The sequence below is a fragment of the Pelobates fuscus genome, chromosome 1 (assembly GCF_036172605.1).
Source record: "Pelobates fuscus isolate aPelFus1 chromosome 1, aPelFus1.pri, whole genome shotgun sequence".
Taxonomy (NCBI): Eukaryota; Metazoa; Chordata; class Amphibia; order Anura; family Pelobatidae; genus Pelobates; species Pelobates fuscus.
The window spans coordinates 187,053,587-187,059,944 of NC_086317.1; the positions used below are offsets into that span (position 1 = coordinate 187,053,587).

A 6,358-nucleotide genomic window follows, 5' to 3' on the forward strand; every position below is an offset into this window, starting at 1 on the left:
AATCTTTTCTTAAGTCAAAACAACCTGCATTTTCCTTTTCTATAACCTTGGTAAGAAAATCTTAGCCACCCAAATTGGCCCAGTCTGAAATCAATTATTTCACAAGCAAAGAATACTGTGGCAACATATTACCAAGGCATGACTGTATTTTAAGGAGATGCATATCATCTCCAGACATTAAACCTGCCTCATCTTTCCAACACAAATCATATTACCAATCTTTGCATCTTGCTTACATGCCAAAACAGTGAATATAGACTGCTTATTCTTCCATAATCTCAACATTTCAACTTCCACCTCATTCCACATTTTAACACATCCTGCTGAAGTACTAAGCTCATAAACAACAATTAATTTCAAACCATATAACAGTATCTTTGTAGAAACACATAATGGGTACCCAGCAGATATGCCAATACAGAAATCACATTTATGGGCACGCAACTACACACTCTGTCTCCCTCCTAGGAAACACGGATAGACACAATATAAAAGCAATCTTAAACTAATATCTCAAAATCTCCATTCCCATATAGCTATAGCAGACCACAACTCTAACTATACTCAGCCAAAACGCTAGTATTCAACAGCTAATAAAACAGTTATTTGCTAGGTTATTTAGCTGGCATTCTTATCAGTATCACTAGACTGTAACAAACTGATTCACATATAATTTTAACACAATACAGCAACATATAAATTAAATCACTTTCCAGTTAAACTTCACACTGCACACATTATCACAATCACCATTTACACAGAATAAACAGTTAACAGCTGTAATCAGAACATATTTTTTTATGGTATACCAATATTAGATTAGATTAATTTTAGGGATTCTTATGTATACATTTTCTTAATTAACTTCATTACTTTAATCTACTATAGTATTGTATATAAAGAAAGGATCCATTTATATAGCGCGCTCATAACTCAACTATTTGTATAAAACTTCCATTAACTAATCTGAGATGCTTCTGCATCAACTTAAATCTTATAGAAATTGAACAAACATCTGGACCAGATTACACAGACATGGTTTCACCAGAATCTTTCAGAACTCTCAGAGACTTTAAAAAAAAATGTATTCTATACCATGTTTAAAAGGCATGGCAAACCTTAGACCGGTCAGTCTCCAAGAGCCTTAGTACAACAGGTAGAAACCTTTGTCCATGATCTCTGATCCAGGCTATATACCACAATTTAAAATAACACATAATGTGAGACATAGAAGACACAAGCAGTAGTTATTGTACTGGATCATCTAAGGCATCTGTAGCAATAAAAAGGTTAGTTTACAGCACAAAATAAAGCATGTGTTGGACCGCTGAAAATTTAAACGTTACTCTGTTATTTTCAAACAAAAATCATATTTAGTATGGATCCTTTGCAACAAACACACAGGGCAGGGAAGATGTGCTGATTGGTGTTGTGGGCTTATGGTATTTTTAAAGCAACAATCATACCAGGCACACAGATCCCATGTGAAATAACTTACAATAAAACTTATACTTCTATGCAACAGAAAGAATAAAGCAAAAAGATTTAAGTAGGTCTATCAGGTACAACCTGTGAGTCAGTTCTTTTCTAATACACAGTACTGCTATTTTGCAGAAAGATAAGTCCTGCGCTCACTCCCATCACTACTGGGCAGCAGCAAGGACTACAACACACATCAAAAACAAAGAAAAACAAGTTACCTGCGTTCTCTCCTTAATCCCTATGTATTTTTAAAAACCTCCATTTGTTTAAAAGTACTGCTATCTTATATATACACATATACATATATACACACATATATACATACATACATATATACATGTACACATATTGGTCACTCAGGACCTGAATTCACATTTCCCATACTGCTGACTCAGAGTGGGGACACTACTAACTTACCAAAGTGTGTCCCCAATATAGACAAACAATCACCCACAAAGAACACTTAAGACAAACAATGGTGACCGGGAGAAAGAGAAGTTTGGGTTATACTTATAGATCTATAAACCGTGCTCCTCAGAACACCTATAGTCTTAATAAACCGGAGACCTCTTATGGTCTCAAAAACCTGTATCTACCTGAGATACCCTGTATCTATCTTAGATACTAACCTGGGTTACCAAAACCCTATATATTTAGACCAAATGTCTAATAAACCGGAGACCTCTTATAGTCTCAATATAAACTGGAGACCTCTCATGGTCTCAATATAACTAGAGTCCTTACACCTTTCCTACTGGATACAGTCTTACTAAACCAAAGGGAATCATAGACAATCAGTGTCAATTAAGACACAAAAAGGCTACTTACCCAATGGTTTTGCTGTTTGCTGATCCCACTTCTAGACACCAAGCTGAAAGGGTTAATGCTGTCCTGGACTCAATTCCCTCAATTCTGAATCTCTCGGTCACCACATCAATTGACGGGAGAAACTTGCTCAGCAAATAACAGACACACGAAAGGTGCTTGACAAGTTCTCAAATGAGTGTATTCCAGAGCTAGCTTTTATACATAGTTTGCTTACATTAGCCATGAGATATGCCATACAGTATAGACTATAAGATTTATTACTTCCTTATATTATTCTGACAATTGAAAAATATTATTTGAATATGTCTGGGGAAGTACATCCTGAAATAAGAATGGGCAAGACATCCTGGTGTTGCATATCCTATAGAAGAAATACCTTAGAATGTATAAATCTTCCATAGTCAACATATCTAACACTGTCACACTTCCTATAGAAGGAATACCCTATTGTCTAAGTATTTGCCACAGTTAGCAGATTTACGTCGTACATTGAGTTAAAGCATACAAAGCAAAAAGTAGTTTAACTGTTTCATATCCCTTCAATCAGCAATAATAATTATAAAACTTATCTAAGCATAAAATACATATATCAGAAATGTTAACTATCTCATATTCCTTCAGTGTGTATCAGGGGTTTTGAGGACAGGTGTCAATCCATATCTGCCAAGTGACCCTATGTAGGGGTAACAGTCCCTATTCTGCTCTGTGTCAGTGTGTATCATGGTCTCTGTGGACAGGGAACAGTCTCTATTCTGCTCTGTGTCAGTGTGTATCAGGGGTTTTGAGGACAGGTGTCAATCCATATCTGCCAAGTGACCCTATGTAGGGGGAACAGTCCCTATTCTGCTCTGTGTCAGTGTGTATCAGGGGTTTTGAGGACAGGGAACAGTCTCTATTCTGCTCTGTGTCAGTGTGTATCAGGGGTTTTGAGGACAGGTGTCAATCCATATCTGCCAAGTGACCCTATGTAGGGGGAACAGTCCCTATTCTGCTCTGTGTCAGTGTGTATCAGGGGTTTTGAGGACAGGTGTCAATCCATATCTGCCAAGTGACCCTATGTAGGGGTAACAGTCCCTATTCTGCTCTGTGTCAGTGTGTATCATGGTCTCTGTGGACAGGGAACAGTCTCTATTCTGCTCTGTGTCAGTGTGTATCAGGGGTTTTGAGGACAGGTGTCAATCCATATCTGCCAAGTGACCCTATGTAGGGGGAACAGTCTCTATTCTGCTCTGTGTCAGTGTGTATCAGGGCTGGGCTTTGAGGACAGGTGTCAATGTTAGGTGATTTCTGCCCTTTAGTGATTAAAAGCAGACTCTGCATCAACTGTGCAATTTTCCATGGGAGTTTTGCCATGGATCCCCCTCTGGCATGCCACAGTCCAGGTGTTAGTCCCCTTGAAACAACTTTTCCATCACTATTGTGGCCAGAAAGAGTCCCTGTTGTTTTTAAAATTCGCCTGCCCATTGAAGTCAATGGCGGTTCGCCGGTTCGCGAACATTTGCGGAAGTTCGCGTTCGCCGTTCGCGAACCGAAAATTTCGGGTTCGCGACAACACTATTTGTTTCTCCTGTTATTGTATTTGTGGTGTATTGTTCATGTACTTTATTTGTCGCAGCATGAAAGAGGAAATAGTTAGTTGGGAGAAGCCTTTTATAGATTCATGATTTTTTTGTCCCTGGTGTTTTTATCTCAATGTTAATGTGCTGCTGTGGAGTTCTAGTAAAGAGAGACTTAAGCAAATATTTGCCTCCTGTCATTAATAAAATTAAGATTATAGGTACACTAAAGCTAGCATAATCTACAATTATATATCACCGGTATTCAACATCACATCCTCACCACTTGGCCTAATAGACAACGCTTTCTGTCATCTTACCAAGTGAAAGCCATACTTAAAGGTATCAAGGACTCCACCCCTACACCCACACCATCCAGGTTACCCATCCACGATCTATTGTTCCAGTCACTGTCAAACCTGTTAGACACCTCACCATTCGAAACTCATACTAATCATGTCATTAAAACAGCCATCTATTTAGCTTTTATGGTTTTCTTCAGCCCAAAGAATTTACCACTGCTAACTACAACTCCCCCAACTTCATCACAAGGTCAAACCTGGTAAAATCACACGATCACTATTTACTGTCCCTACACCATACAAAAACTAGCGCCAAAGGACAGATGGTCACTATTACCTATTACCCCTCTAGTAATAAATGGTGCCCTGTGGAAGTTTTCGACCAATACCTCTCCTTCTTTGCAATGGCTCCAACACAACCACTGCTAGCCTTACACGGTAATAGGCTCACTACGAGTAAATTCATGCTCTATGTAAGAATGTTGTTGGTTCGGTTAGACTTGAACCCAGCCAAAAATTCTGGTCACTCATTTAGAATAGGAGCAGCTACTACCGCTTCTAAAAGGAATATCCCTGCGCACATCATTAAAATATTGGGCCGGTGGAAGTCCACGGCTTACACCAGATACATTCCTCATGCAGTACAAGAGGTGCGCCTAGCATTTAAGAATATGATTATGTGATATACTAAGATGTATTGTAGGCTTAATAAACTGGTTACATCTTTTTGCCCTCTTTTATTTCAGGCCTACTACCTCGTCAGTTCCGGCACACCACAACCAACTTTTCCATCCCCTGTTTGTCTTATGTTACTAATGCTACGGCTTTATGCCCTGACCACAAATGGAAGGTGGGGCCTGAAGTTGTGGGAGGGGCTTGGTTCCCCTTCTTAAGGAGCACCAGCCCTTCCCTCACTACCGTCTTAGGTCTGGTTAGTTGTCCCACCCACCACACCTCCTTTTATAAGCATTTCATAAGGTAGCCCCTCTTTTATTTAAGGCCTACTACCTCGTCAGTTCCGGCACACCACAACTGACTTTTCCATCCCCTGTTTGTCTTATGTTACTAATGCTACGGCTTTTATGCCCTGACCACAAATTATATATATTATATATATATTAATATATATATATATATATATTGCACATATTATGGAGATGAGTATAACTGCCTCTTACTGGAGATAGGTAGTGAGCATGTGCGGTATGCAGCACCGCTATTCACAAACGATTGGACCTTCAGACGGTCAACTATAGTGTTCAAGGTTCTGATCTGCTACCTCTGGGCAGTCTTCCTGGTTCAACAAACTCCGACTCGTGTGCTTATATTTTTTGTATCTCACGGCTTTCACTGGTCCTGCCCACTACGCATGTCTACGCGTTTCGCCGGCAGCTTCGTTAGGACGTGGATCACAGTTCCTTCCATCTTTGTTGTGGGTACTTATGGGCAAACCCTGTTTGATCTCCCTTAATCTTCACTGGACCCATTGGAAGTCCTTATTAGCATAGTCACATGAGTCTATGAACACCGAAGTGAACATATGATATAATAACAGAAACATGGTGGGATGAGACACATGACTGGGCAGTTAATTTAAATGGGTACACGTTATTTAGGAAGGATAGAAAAAAACAAGAAGGGTGGTGGGGTATGTTTATATGTCAACCATGAGTAAAGTCAAATCTTAGGCATGTGGAGTGTGATGAGGAAAATGTGGAGGCTTTATGGGTAGATATCTGCTTTGGGGAAACAAAGGGAAATCAATTATTGGTTGGGATATGTTATAAAGCACCTAATGTAAATATTATTGAGGAAGAACAGCTGTTAGAGCAAATTGAGAGAGCTGCAAATCAAGGTAACACGTTAATTATTGGAGATTTTAATTACCCAGACATAAATTGGGATAGAGGGACTAGTACTTCAGCAAGGGGAATCAGGTTTTTGAATGTGTTAAATGACATCTTTATGTCACAACTGGTACAAGCACCAACTAGAAAGGATGCTTGTCTGGATCTCGTCATAACAAACAATGGTGATCTTTTAACCAATATTCAAGTAGGGAAGCATTTGGGAAATAGTGATCACACTATGCAAAATTTTTAAATAAACTCAAAAAAGCAAAAGCAAGTGAGGTATACTAAAACATATAATTTTAAAAAAGCCAATTTCAATAAGATTAGGGCAGCTCTA

At 39.0% G+C, this 6,358-nt stretch overlaps 1 long non-coding RNA gene across 1 annotated transcript; it reads right to left on the minus strand.

The window, feature by feature from the left end:
* Window positions 1–851: 851 nt before the first annotated feature.
* Window positions 852–1,424, minus strand: LOC134590794 (uncharacterized). The gene is made up of 2 exons (XR_010087671.1): window positions 1,126–1,424; window positions 852–1,089 (listed from the first exon to the last, which is right to left on the minus strand). It is a non-coding gene; the product is annotated as an uncharacterized LOC134590794 (long non-coding RNA).
* Window positions 1,425–6,358: the final 4,934 nt, after the last annotated feature.